This window comes from Pyrus communis, chromosome 6, assembly GCF_041283825.1.
Source record: "Pyrus communis isolate YQ-2024b chromosome 6, ASM4128382v1, whole genome shotgun sequence".
NCBI classification, from domain to species: Eukaryota; Viridiplantae; Streptophyta; class Magnoliopsida; order Rosales; family Rosaceae; genus Pyrus; species Pyrus communis.
The window spans coordinates 19,635,483-19,650,451 of record NC_142570.1 but is presented as its reverse complement, the minus strand read 5'-3'; the positions used below and the strand labels follow the sequence as shown (position 1 = coordinate 19,650,451).

At 35.5% G+C, this 14,969-nt stretch overlaps 1 pseudogene; it reads right to left on the bottom strand.

Moving 5' to 3' along the window:
- Window positions 1–1,265: 1,265 nt before the first annotated feature.
- LOC148696405 (receptor-like protein 2 pseudogene) lies at window positions 1,266–3,513 on the bottom strand (annotated as a pseudogene).
- Window positions 3,514–14,969: the final 11,456 nt, after the last annotated feature.

The window sequence follows — 14,969 nt, the reverse complement described above, 5'->3', positions numbered from 1 at the left end:
TCTGCTTGGTATATCCACAATGGGGGACCATGCGCATTCTAGGAGTGATCATACTTGGTATATTCGTAATAGGTTATCATTATCTAGTACTATAGGATAGGCTTCTGCTTGGTTATTCCGCGATAGGGGACCATACATGTTCTAGAGGTGATATACTTGGTAAAATAGCGATGAGTGACTACTTCCTGGTTGGAATCTATTGAGTGGTCCGAAATTCTAGCTCTTGTTTTGTTCTGCTGGGTTAGTCAAAAACCCTATATTCTAGTGAATAGAAATTAATTAGGGTAAACATTTGTTTTTGTAACTTAGGGTTACAATATTATTGCTTGGAATCCAGGTAAGGAAATACAGAGGCTTGCCTTATTAAACTTTGTGAATCGATATTTGATATTATTGATTCATTAATGTAGTTAAATTATGCATCTTTGGGTCATTGAATCAATTATTTTAAGTGATTATGAATCGATGTTGGAAAACATTGTGATTTATGTTAATGTCGTAATGGAAATCTTGGTCATGAAATGATTGCTTTTAGTATGGAATTTAATGAATTATGCTCGTCAAGTTTACTTGAATGATTATGGAATTCTATCCATTTTTGTCAGAAGTACTATGATAAATGTTAGAGTCGAAAGAATGATGAACTATGAATGGATTCTATGAATGGATTCCGACTGAGGGTACATAGGCAATCTAACACAGAGGTTAGGTGCATCCTTGTGAGTATAAAAAAAATTCTACACTATTGACACATTGAAAGATGAAAAGGTGTGTGGTGATGTCACGCATCAATCCTGGTCGTAGCTCAGGATCGGAGTGTGACATAGTATCTTCTCATCAGCCTTGACATTCGGCTTACACCATGGTGACACTTGAAGCATATATTAATAATGGTGATGCTATTTGAACACACGAGACATATTTGTTGACTTGCTCTCTAATCCATGTGAGACTTATATAGACATGTACAATTAATGGTAAAACACACATGTATTAAAAAGTTAGTCAACCAATGTGATAAATTTTGTGTGATCAAATAGGTTTATCATATTACAATATAAGAACAAAGATTACATCATAACGAAAACATAAAAATAAAAATAATAAATAAATACTAAAGAGTGAGGCTATTTGTGTACACGAACTTTACAAACTTACATATTAACTCCCTAATACAAATGCGTATATCTAAATACAGTGATAGGACTTTTATTAGAGAGTGAGTCAGTAAATATATGTAAATTTTGTGAATCCAAATAGTTTTATTGAAACTGAAAAATATATAGTAAAATATAGAATTTAGTCCCTAATCCTTCTTTTCATATGCCACACTGCCATCTTCACATAAAGCGAATCTTGTACATTATCCAGGAATCGAAAATAAGTGTACCTCCATGAATTATTAAGAACTAAAGAACCGCAAACTTCCCAAAATCCGACAATAAAACCTAGGGCTGCAAAAATATAAAACCAGGGAAGTTCATCGCGTTCATTATTCGCATCTTGGTCGACGTTGTTCTTATTGTCCTAATACACTCATTTGGAAGTGAAGCACCACAAAGTTTTGGGTTCCCCTCAAATGAATAAGCGTTGAAGCTTTGAAGCTGCGTGCTTGTCGGTATTTTTCCTTGAAGATTATTGTATAAGACACTGAAAACGCTTAAGAAATTAAGGCTCGTCATGGACGAGGGAATTTTTCCAGACAAATGATTCGTGGAGAGGTTCAAATTCTCTAAATATCTTAGGTTAGATATTTGGCTCAGAATGTCGCCAGAGATGTTGTTACTATGAAGATAAAACTCACAAAGAAGTTGCAATTGGCCAATCTCATTAGGTATACTACCAATAATGTTATTGACCGATAAGTCTATTAAACCTGGAAAGTTATACGTTCCACGAGGCATAGGAGTTAGAATTTTGATTGGTTTGTTCATGATAAGAAGTTCGAATTCAAATTTGTCTACTCGGGATGCATTTACCTGTAACATTGGTAATCTACAGAGTTCTTTAGGAAATTCACCTGAAATCTGATTGAGTGATAGATCCACATAAAAGAGTTTTGGAAGAGTCCCCAACCAACTTGGAATTGACCCTGTGATTTGATTATTACCCAGCAATAAGATCTCTAGATTCTTTAGGTTTGATAACCAACCGGGTATTTGACTAGCAAGCCCACACTTAACCAAACTCAAGAAACAAAGATTTTTGAAACCATGAAAATCCACTATGTCATCATCAGTTGGCATTGCCTCGCAGTCAAATGAATCGATAAGGAGGAGTGTGTGAAGACTTTTGCAACCCATTAATATCTTCATTGTCCCTGTGATATTAGTTAATCGTGCATGAGCAAGAGAAAGGAAGGACAAGGATTCCAATGAAAGAATCTCAGAGTGTATTTTTCCTTCTAGATAATGATTTCCACTCAACTGAATTGCTTTTAAGGACTTGCATGAGTAAAGGCTTATCAACAAGATACCAGTGAAATTATTCCCAACTAGGATAGGTTTACTAAGGTGGCTGAGTTTGGAGAAATTAAGTGTGGTGAGGTCTCCTTCCAAGTAGTTGAATCCCAAATGTATTTCTAGGAGGTTTGTGCATCTTATCAAAGATGGAGGCAAATTACCCTCTAAGCTGTTGAAGTCAAAATTCATGAATTTCAACTTGGAGAGCTTCCCAAAATTGATAGGAATCACACCACTCAAATGATTAAAGTAGAAGTCAAGGATTGTGAGGTTGGCGAGGTTGGCAATTCTTTCACTAATGGCTCCATTTAGTGAATTAAGAGGTAATGCAAATTCCTCAAGTTTGGTAGCGTTATAGATGTCTTCCGGAAGTGATCCTAACAAATTATTGTGATCGGCACAAAGAATCTGCAATTTGGAACACCCCCCGAGCCCACGAGAAATGTTGCCGCTAAATTCATTGGAGGAAATATCCAATACTCTTATGGAAGGAAAGGATTGAAGACAAATAGATGAAGGGATATACCCAAAGAAGGTGTTGTTGCTGACATTGAAACTTGTCAAATTCCTAGCTTGTTGCAAAAAAAGAAGAGGGAATTGCACCATGGAAGTGATTGCTTGACAAATCTATTGTCTAAATATTTTTGGGTGGCAAAGACAATGGTATCTCTCTAGAAGGAAGGTTATAGCTCAAATCAACAATCTTGAGGTGATTCAAGGACAAGAAGAATTTGGTTTCAAGTGTGCCATAAAGTGAATAGTGGGAAAGGTTGAAGTTGGTGATATGTGTGAGATTTGAAAGTGATGAGACAAACATACCTCCTTTGAGCCCTTTGGAGGGTAAGAGCAAATGAGTGACCCAACCCTCATGAATACAAGTGATGTCGTTCCAACTACAACAGTCAACATAAATACTCCAATTTACAGGAGGAGAACATAGAGTGCGGGTGAAGGCCATGAGAGTGCTACGTTCAATTTGGTTGTTTGTATGAATATTTGTTGTAGATATAATGAAAGAGAATAAGAAGATGAGGAGGAAGCCATGAGCCATTTTTTGAACTTAAATATTTATTGCAGTAACAAGTCTACATATATCATATATATATATATATATATATATAGGAGCAACCAAAGGGATGGAGCTATGTACTTTTTTTTTTTTTTTTTTTTTTTTTGTGTGTGGTCATGGACTCGAGAGGGGGCCACACATAAAAACTAGCATAAAAGATAGTATTTCATTTTAAACAACTTTGACCGCACATTAATGTACATTTTCCAAACCCTTCAATACATGAAAGAGATTTTCCACAGTGAAAAAGGACAAAGTTTAAAATTTGAAATCACATAAAGAAAACCAAATATGTGTTTCTTCTCCATTGAAATGGGCTAGATTGTAGTAAAACGAAAAGGTTTATGAGTTGAAATGGGTTAAATTGCAGTAAAAGGTTCTTCTCTTCCAGTATTCTTGAATAACTCCATTATATAAGGTATGTCAAAGTAAAAGGAAAAAAAAGGTGTTTAACGTGAAGGTAAAAGATGAATTTCTTATTAAGAAAACTCATCATCTTCAATTCCAAAAAATTGTATGATTGAAGGGGACAAGTTTCTTTCATGCCTAATCCCATTCTGATCTCCCAAAAATAAAAAGTCTTTCACCTCTATCTTCAATTGAGCCTGAACCTTATCCAATCAATCTCAAAAAAAACGATAACCGCACGTTAATGTATATTTTCCAAACCCCTCAATGCATCGAAGAGAGATTGAGTCAAAGACAAATTTCCACAGTTCCACTTGTGAAAGCAAACTGAAAAGGACCTTGTTTTTAGAGTAAAGAAAATTTTGCAACCTTCTGTTTTACGGCCATGTACAATTTAGTCTATATTTTATAAAGAAAATTGTTATTGGCACTCCAAAATCTCATTTTGGCACTTAAACTTTCTATAATTAGAAGGAAAAATACACTTATGAGGAGTGTAAAATAAGATTTTTGAAGTGCTAATAACAGTTCATTTTTATAAATATTAATGTATTATTACTTGGTCTTTATGTGGAACTATAAACATAACCACTATTCTTTTAAACGGACCAGGATCCTCTCCTAATTTAAGGATGAGGTCCTCATGATTAAGGGATGTGGGTTGTTGGATAAAAATCCAACGGTTACAAACAGGGGAGTCCCTTTAAAGTTATAATAATTATAACCGTTGGATTTTCATCCAACGGCCCACATCCTTTGATCATGAGGATCCTCATCCTTAGATTATGAGAGGATCCTGATCCCTTTTAAACAACGGTTGATGGACTTGCTTTTTTTTTTTTTTTTTGTCACATGAGCACCAGATGTCAAATATGTCACTGTCACCGCCCATCTCTATTTTAAGAGGTAAAGGTTTTCATAAAAAGAATAAATAAAAGAATGTTTCGATAATTTTTTCCCCAATTATTGTAAATGGCCAATGCCACTACTTACGTCATGTTTCCTACATTTCATCTAACCTTTGTAAAATGACACATACAATAAAAGTAAAATAACAAATACATATTTAATGACCAGAATGTGACATTTTTTTTACGCAATTTACATGAAATGTGGGTAAACTATAATGGAAAATTGGTCATATATAATAGTCCAGGGAAATAGCTAAATGAAACTAGGATAAAATCGGCAAATACGGTATCGATTCAAGGGGAAAGACAGCGAAATCATTTTTTTATTTTTAAGTTTTTATTTGTTCTCCATATAGTAATTGTTAATTAATACAAAAATTACTATTGGCACTTCAAAAAATTGAATTATGCACTCTAAAGTTCTTATATTTAGAAAGAAAAATACTTTTGTAAGAAGTGCAAATTAGATTTTTACAGTGTTAATAATAGTTCTCTTAAATATTTGTAATCAATATAACAAATTTTTTTTAGCCCTATGGAGGGTAAGAGCAAATAACCCAACTCTCTTGATTACAAATGATGCCCTTCCAATGACAACAATCAACGAAACTACTCCAATGCACAAGAGAAGATAAAGTGAGGGCGAATGCCAGGATAGAGCTACGTTCTGTTTGGTTGCTTACAGCTAACAAGTCTACACACACACACACGTGTGGGAGCAACCAAAGGTTTGCAGCTGATTTTATTTTATTTTATTTTTAATAATTATTATTTATTTAATTTTTGCTTAGAATTATCCAAACCCCCATTTACTTTTGAAGAGAATTTCATGGCATGAAAGAAACCAAAAAGCGAAGACTTATTATGTTCTAATGATATTTCTTTTCATTTATAAATATGACGTTTTAAGCTTAACTCATGTAAATTGTGAATTCACTACCAATATTTGAGTTGGTTTTCATTTTAATACTATTTAGTGACGTATACGGCATGCAAGAAAATAAAAGATACGACGTCTCTCAAGATTGCAGGTAAATTGTAGTAATCAGTCGAAAGTGAAAGTAGAAGATAAGTTTCTAATTAAGAAAAATCATCACTTTCAATTCCCAAGGAATGGCAGGACGAAAATAGATAATTTTTTCTCTAATCCCTTAAAATCATTCACTCTACCTTTAATTTGAGCTTGAATCTTTGTCCAATCCAATCTAATCAATATTAAGCACCAAATGAGCCTAAAAAATATCTTCGTATTGCAAACCGTTCAATACGTCGACGAGATTTCCTATTTCTTCCATTCCCAACTACCAAACAAGGCATAAAATTCCACACAATCGTATGATAGCAATAATGGATGGTTATTAAACAAATAAGATATAATGAAGAGAATAATGCAAGAGAATATATATATGAGCAAAAAACAAAGACCTTAGTTTGCTGAGAAAACTGGCACACAAGCATGACGGCACATTAAGGTACTTTTTGCCAAACCCTTAAACACATCAAAGAGAGGTTTCCAAACCCTTCCATATGTCGAAAAAGATATCTCCAAACCCTCCAATACGCCAAAGAGAGATTTATGAACCCTATGTCAAAGATAGATTTCAAAACATTCATTGACTAAATAGCCTTAGTTTTATTTTATTTTTTTGCATAGGCGATTTTTATAAAGTGATTTATAATATGAACGGTTCTGATTAAAAACACGAAGTTTTATGAATCGGCAACGAATAGTTTTGAGTAGGAATTCCTACTCATCCTTTGAGTACCCAAGTATTGTCCGTTTTGTTATGAGAGTGATAGTGTTAGTGGATTAGATACTTAGTTGTTAGGGGGAAGGGGAATTAGTGGGAGAATCTACACCAAAGTGCATAGGCATGATTACTTTCCTTCACTATAGTAAAGCATCATCTGCATGATAGATTGTTATTATACAAAAAAGATTTCTCATTGGGGTTCAAAACAGAGGAACGCAAAGAGGTGAAACAGGGAATGTAAAAAGCAGTCACTCCTCAAAACAAAATCGTGATCCAATGGTCTCGAAGGATTGCATATGACATTAAAACTCATGATGCTTTAAAAATAACACAACCACTGAACCAGGATATTCTCTAAGATAATACCCATGTAAAAGGGACAAACTTTAAAATTTAAAATCACATAACGAAAACCAAATGTGTGTTTTGTGGATGCAAATTTCCGCCTTCTTCTCCTTTGACGAAAAGGCACCTGCAAAATAATAACACCTAAGATGAATGGGGGCCCTTTGGCTAAAGAATCTCCGATGCCAAAGTTAGAATTTTAGAGAGAAAGTGTGTAGGGGATTTTTGGGACAAAATGAACATAGCATTTTAGTGGGAGAATAAGGCTATATATAGGGGTGTGGCCGACCCTCTTTGGAGAGATAGGGACTGGCCATTATTGGTAGAATTATGAGTTTAATTGCAAGATATTATGTGAAATAATATCTTGAAATTAATTTGGTAATCAATCCTAATTTAAATAGGATAATTGGGAGTTACCTTTTGAGTGAGGATTTGATGACGAGTGATGGGAGGGTTTTGAATAAATATCATTTTGATCAAATTTGACTCTTCCTTGATTGAGCCGTTATTGTTTGTTGCATGCGCATGGGAATCCCGGTGTGCCTCGAGGGTAATTTTGTCCTTTTTACCCAAAAGTCCACGTGTCGCCTCCATAATTTTCTTAATTATTTTTTGCTCCACAAATGCCCTTACACTTGTTGGCTGCTTGTAAGAAAAGGCAGTAGGTGTAGAGATCTTCCCTTGCTTTAGGAAATGTAAGATTGTTTCCTATTTTGATGTAGATTCCCACATTAGTTGGAAATTAGATCATTCTAGGAAAGGGAAATAAATCACTTCTAAAGTTTATTTAAGTCTACCTTAAGTAGATGATCAAATCAACTTTAGAGAGCAATTTATTCTACCCTACAAGAGAGAAAAAGCTAGAGGATATTTGTTCCCCCTCCCCTAGAAATCTTCTACACTTGCCCGTGCAAATGATCGTATTTCGTTGTTTTCTTTGTCTTCTCCGTGCTACACCGAGGTAAGAAAAATTTAATTTTCCTTATCTTCTTCTTGGATAGTGTTATCGCTGGGTAGTCGTCAGGGTGGTGCGGCACGTCGGCTGGCATGGGCCGAGGAGTGTTGTGGAGCCAAAGGCAACTATGCGGCTGGGGCCGCGGATTGAGGCGTTGGGGCACAGTGCTAGGCAAGCCACATGGTTCATGTCGTTTGGGCTCTTGAACCTGACGCGGGCCAGGCTGTCGATTGAGAGAAATGAGAAGGTCGTGGGCCTCATGGGCTACTAAGCATGCAAGCCTCCCGCCTGCTAGTCCGAGAGAGAAAAAATAAGGGAAAAGCCAACATGGGTTGAGCTCCCCCACTAAGTACCGTGAATGGCATTGGCTACTTAATCCTCTTCGTCGGGAGAAAGGTGGGTTGCTCCCGAGATATGAGATAAAGAGGATCAAAGTGAATGCATTGGCTCGTTTGATCGCTGTCGTGGAACCTACTATGAATAAAGGTGGAAATAAGAGATCTTCCCAACCTGCTTAAAAGATGCCGGTTGAGAAAAAACCGAAGACTTCCTCTGCTGCTCGTAAGGGTCCGCCTAACGATATGTTTTGAGGTGGGCAAAAGCTTAAGATGATACTATAATTATAAATTACTCAAGATGATGTACATTTTGCCAAGATTTCAGAGAGGACAAATGAGTGACCAACTACTAATTATATCGGTATTGTTTTTCAGTGTGAGCTTTATCACATACACAACATAGCAGATATGAGATTTTTATCATAAGAGGCATCAATGATATTAGACGTAAAGCCACTCAACTTAAAGGCATTAATGTGGAATTTTTGTATTCATCAACACATTTTGTTTTATCTAATAGTTAGAAAATTATGTGAAAGGCCCATGAAAACAGCCCAAAGCTTAAGTTCCATCATGGTTCCTCTACCCAAATTAGCAGCAAATCCCTTAATCCATTCCCCTTTAGAATTACGAAGCAAACCTCCAACACTTATGTGGCTAAATGGGTCATTGCAACTCCCATCTGTATTGATTTTATATCTACCAATTAGTAGGCAGATCCAATGCATTGAGATGATTTGTCTAAGAGGCTTACTAGAAGAACACTTGTTGGCATCATACCAATCCCTTGCAAATTGAAAAATGAACTTCTAGGGTGAGAGAGGCAATTGTTGGCCATCATTAAAAACAAAATTATTCCTCCATTTCCAACAATACTAGAGAGTTGAAGCAAAGATAAGGTTCCAGGGTAAACCATGTATGGTGGAACAATGTGTTCTAAGGTTTATGGCAATCCAACTCTGAAAATCAAGAGCAAAGAAATGGGCAACTTCAGAAAGGATTCCAACACCATTCCAAAAGGAAAGAGAATGCCTACAAGACCTAAAAATATGATCCATTGATTCCTCAACAGTATGGCAGATTGGACAACACAGGTTATTTGTAAAACTTCTTCAAGCTCTCTGAACATTAGTGAGAACTTTCCCATGATCAATAGTCCAGAGGAAAGTCACTAATTTGGGTGGGACTTAAGTTTCCAAATGGAATTCCATTTCCAGGGAATGATATCATCATTGCCAAAGAAAGAGAGATATGAGGTTTTAACGGAGAAGGTTTAAGAATTGGTGAGGCTCCAAATTACCTTATCTTCCCTATTGTTCGTAATACCAACATGTAAACTGAAAATATGTTCCACAATAACAGGAGGAAGGCAAGAGTATAACATATCCACATTTCAACCAGAATTAGTAAGGAAGTCTTCAACAGTGCATTCAAGCATGTCATCTGAAAAGGGGATGGTAGCAAACTCTTCGAGCACACCACACTCAAGCCAATTGTCCTTCCAAAAATGAATTTGACTTCCAGATCCGACTCATCTCATACCATTATGGAGGATTTAGGCACCAAAGAGGATTCCACGCCAAGTATGAGGACAATTGGTGAACTTAGTGGAGTAAGCACCCACCATGTCGTAGTGTTTAAGATACTTTCCCTTTAAAACTTGCGCCCAGAAGCATGAGTCCATTTGCATAAGTTTCCAACCAGTTTTAGCAAGAAGAGCTTGGTTCATAACATGGGTATCTTTCAAACTTAAACCACCCATGAACTTAGGCATGCATATCGTCTCCCACTTAATAGGTGAACCTTGGAATTTTCCTCAGTTTGTCCCTATAAGAAATTATTGTTCCACTTATCAATTTTATCACATATAGAAACTGGGAGGTGAGTAGATTGCATTGAGGAGATCAAAATAGCTAAGGCGACTGATTGGAAATAAACAAGCCTACCTACCATAGAGATGGTATTACTCTTCTAGCAGAAAGACAACGTTGAACTTTTTCACCAATGTTGCCACACGTTTCTTTGTTGACTCTAAAATACAGGAAAAGGACAATCTTATCAATTTAAAATTTGTGTTTGTGCATTATACCTTTTTAACCTAAAACAAAATAGGACAATCTTAAGGAAAGTTAGCATGTAAATAATGCTATCTTATTTTTCTACACTCTTGCCATACTTTAGTTTAGGTTATGTAAACTCTTCTACTCAAAGGATATGCAAACGATGGGGGCAATTAATTTACTCACTACCGCTCCTTAATTAGTTAAGATATAACGTCAACGGAGTGCAATATAATCTTTTTTTTTTTTTTTTTTTTTTTTTCTTCTTCTTCTTCTTCTGAGAAACTGGATAATTCATTAACATGACCGAAGTCAAGAGGGAACAAATGAAAGCCCATGGTTGTGTTCCTTTCAAGTGCAAATATAAGGATAGTATAATGACACAAGTAAGGATGTCGAACCACAGGGACTGATTAGATGTCTACAAATTACTAACTTTATGTAAACCCTAAATATACAGTGAAAATGTAAACTGAATTTGGTTTTTCTGTTTCGAAAACTAAAATGACTTAACATGCAAGACAAGATAAAGATAAATGATAGATTGATTCATAAACAATGGGAATAGAACTAGGGATTTGATTTCACCATTACAAACTAATTCCATGAAAATTAAATCAAAACGTATTCAACTGTCCAATCTGCAACTAGGGTTCGTTTTAGTTATTCGTGATCATCCATTTGATATGTGACCTAGTTGTGATGTTCAACTTAGATTACCAATTAAGAATCCATTAAGAACAAGAAAACTTCAAAGAACCAAAGAAATCACATGGCATGATGTTTGCATAGCAGTTTCTCCATTCATTCACATGTCCACCAAGATTAAGCATGATGTGTACTAGAACCTTGATCAAATAAGTCATAAACAGCCTTAAGGGTGATCAAACATTAAGATAAACACAAAAATTAAACAATAGAATCAGTGAATGAAACAAGAAAATAGATTGGTAATTTGAATACTTTAACTTAATAACATTGAGTAATTTTGCAAGGCTACATCGAAATCCCTAGTTATGAACTTAATTACACAACATGATCACAAAAAATATAAATTAAAAAGTGCAACATGAGTGAAATGAGATTCATAGAAGAAACCCCTTGAAGCAATTCTGATGTTGAACTTCTCCAAGAACAGCGTGGCTACATGGTTTCTTTCGTGGCAGTAGATGGTGAAGGGAAATAAGGTTTTGTTTCTGGAAGATAGGTCAAAGAAAGAGAAGAGAGAAAGAGTTATGGGCATCCCTAAGGGAAGCTTGTGTAAAAGTGGCTGAAAACTAGGTTTTATGAGGTTAAAAAGGTTGTTACAGATTGCCAAGACATCCCAGTAATTGAGCATTTATTTCAAACGTTTTTGTCTATTATTGGTGTCTTAAAGGGCCATATTCATCACCATCTTCAATTGTACACTTTGAGTCTCTCTCTACATTAGAATCCTTATTGAATTCTCCACTTTCAGCACCATTTTGCCTCATTTGCCCCCAAATGACCTCTAAAATACAATTAACTGCATATTAACACAACAAAGCGTAAAACGCAATTAGTTTAACTCAAAATATCACAAAGAAACTAGAAATGGATGATATAAATGTATGAAATAAATGAGTTATCACTATGGCAGGCTTACAAGAAACGACATAAACTCGAGAAAATCAAGGGAGAGGATAGAGACATAGTGCAGTTTGGCCAGAGTCATCCCGTTATAGACTCCAAAGCAAACAAACAATTTGTTAGGTACTTAAAAAAGAGCAAAATGAGTGACTTCAAATGCTTTGATTTTATAATTCTTGTGCAAATTAGTAGATTGATTTGGATTGGCATGGAAGGAATTAATTCGTCCATTGTTATTAGTTTATTATTTAGTTAAACCAATGTAACACTCCCCTTTATTATTTTTTTTTCCCCTGAAATGTCTTTAGAATAAAACGTCAAAAAGAGAAGTCATTTGAATTACTTTACGTATTTTCAATAGGTTGGAGCAACAATAAAAAAACAATTTGGGCCACTTCAGCATTTAGAAATTTTAGAATTAACATTATTGTTATTCGAGGATAAATACAATATAAAATCATTTTTGCTTGGCTACATGAGTGTATTTTAAAAAAACAAACAAAAAAACAACTAACAATACGAACCAACTAGCCATAAAAGATTATGCTTCATTGTCTTTTTATCACCATTTTCCATTTTACACATAACTGGTTCATCCTCTGCAAGCATGGCACCAAGTGTTCCAAACCCATCTCTCTACCCTTCTTGCCTTGCACTTGCTCACCATGCTTGCTCCCTTGTTCATATACAACACTCAAGGCCCGTAGAAATTCCGCCGTGACGTAGCTGAGTCATACTTTTCAGTCTAACCTCCCGGCTACGACTGCGCAGATCTTCTACAAGAGGTTTGATCACCACAAGATACAATGAATATGTCAGTAACATAATAGTTTTCAATCTTCTATCCAAAAATATATTATTATTTTTTCATAAAAATGACACTTTAATCCATGAGTCAAAACTTTCTAGCCGATGTTGTTACAAGTGTTGGTTAAAATAAATGTTTGAGATATATCCCTCCCTAATGAAGCTTAGACATTTTTTTCTCTTTAACTACACTGGTGTTGGTTGTTTTAGATATTTTTCCCATTAGTTAAGCTGATTTTTCTTTAACGAAAAGCTTTCGGTACTGTTCACTTTAACGAAAAATCATATTTTTACACTAAAAAGTCAATCTTGGTACTATTTATTTTACCCTTTATTTTGTCCTTATCGTTAAAACTCAAAATTTTCAAGTATTTTTCATTAGTTTTCCTAAATAAAAAACACACAAAAGACTTCAAAAATTTGACTAATGAAAATGGAACAACTAAAGTTAAAAGAATTCAAGCAGAAAACAAAGAACTAAATTAAAATGTAAAAATATACCTTGTCGCGGAACACGGTCTTGAGCTTGATTTCTCCCACGCCACCCATTTTTGTAAGGAAATAAATTTTTTTTTTAGTAAATTTAATTGTCTCTCAAGCTTCTCTTCCCATGTTCCTTTACTTTCTTCATTCCTCCCCACTCTTTTTTTTTCTGGTCCCCCGAAAATCTAAAAGCTTTAAATTGATAACCATGACCAAGAAAATTGTATTATGTACTCCCGCTATGAAAGAAAGATGTGTGCAAGAGTATTTATAGAAATTGTGGGTGGCAAAACTGAGAAATGAATTGAAGTTCGTTAAAGTACCGACAAATATATGTTGGAGAGTTGACTTTTTGTAATTAGCTTAGTTACCTTGTTTTTGAGTCCTTATAATCAGATTGTAATTAGGTTATTTGATGTTTATTTCTTTCCTTGTAAATCACTCTTGTACATTATATATTTTCCTCCTTAGTGAGAAGAATGATATCAGAAAATTAAGCCCCAAAGATAAGCTCTAATTAGCATGGTATCAGAGCAGAGATCCTAGGATTTCTGCTCTGCCCGTTCCCTCAAGCAAACTCGGCCCTCCCATGAAGAACCTACCACCATTCCACGGTGGAAACAATTTCATCCTAACTGATCCTACCCCTATACTAAACACTACAACCCTAAACACTACTACCCTAACTGACCCTACCATGAATCCTCCTGTTTCGAGTTCTTTCGACATGCCTCCGGAGTCCTCAGGTAACTATGGTTATGCTTTTAATATGAATAATTGTGATACTCAATCCGATTGGATTATTGACTCCGGTGTCATAGATCATATGACCTATGAACCCACTAATTTATCTTGTGATACTGTTCCATTTCGACGAAATATTACTAATGCTAATGGTGTCACCTCACCGGTAACTAGTGCTGGCACTGTACGCCTCACGCCTACCCTCTCTTTGCCGTATACACTACTTATACCTTCACTAAAGCATAAATTAATGTCTCCTGGCCAAGCTACTGAGCAATTGAATTGTTGTGTACTATTGTATCCGAAGTTTTATCTTATTTAGGATATTTTCACGAAGGAGATAATTGGTCGTGGTACTAAGAGGGGGGATCTCTATTTTGTGGACGATGTCAGTACAGGACGGGTCAATCTCGCCCAAAGAGTCGTTGATCACAAACGGCATCAAATATGGTTACGGCATCACCGTTTGGGTCATCCGCCTTTCAGTTATTTACAACATATGTTTCTGGATTTATTTGTTGGTTGTTCGGTTTCAGACTTTATATGTGACACTTGCGTACTTGCCAAAAGTCAACGTGTCTCTTATCCGTTGAATTCTAATAAAAGTGATATTCCTTTTGGTCTTGTTCATTTGGATGTTTGGGGACCATCTCCGATTATTACTTCATTTGGCATTTAAGCGTAAAAGTGATGTGTTGCTGGCATTTAAGACATTCCACACCATGGTTCAAACACAGTTTTCTACTAAAATCCGGATTTTGCATTCTGATAATGGTGGTGAATATGTTAATAATGATTTTACACATTATTTAACTAATCACGGAATCCTCCACTAGACTACTTGTCCTCAGACTCCTCAACAGAATAGGGTGGCTGAGCGCAAAAATCGTCATTTATTAGAAACAGCTCGATCGCTATTGATTAGGGTGGATGTTCCTCGCTCCTATTGGGATGTTGCTCTTCGGATTGCCACTTACCTTATCAACCGTATGCCATCCAAAGTATTGAATTTTCTTGCA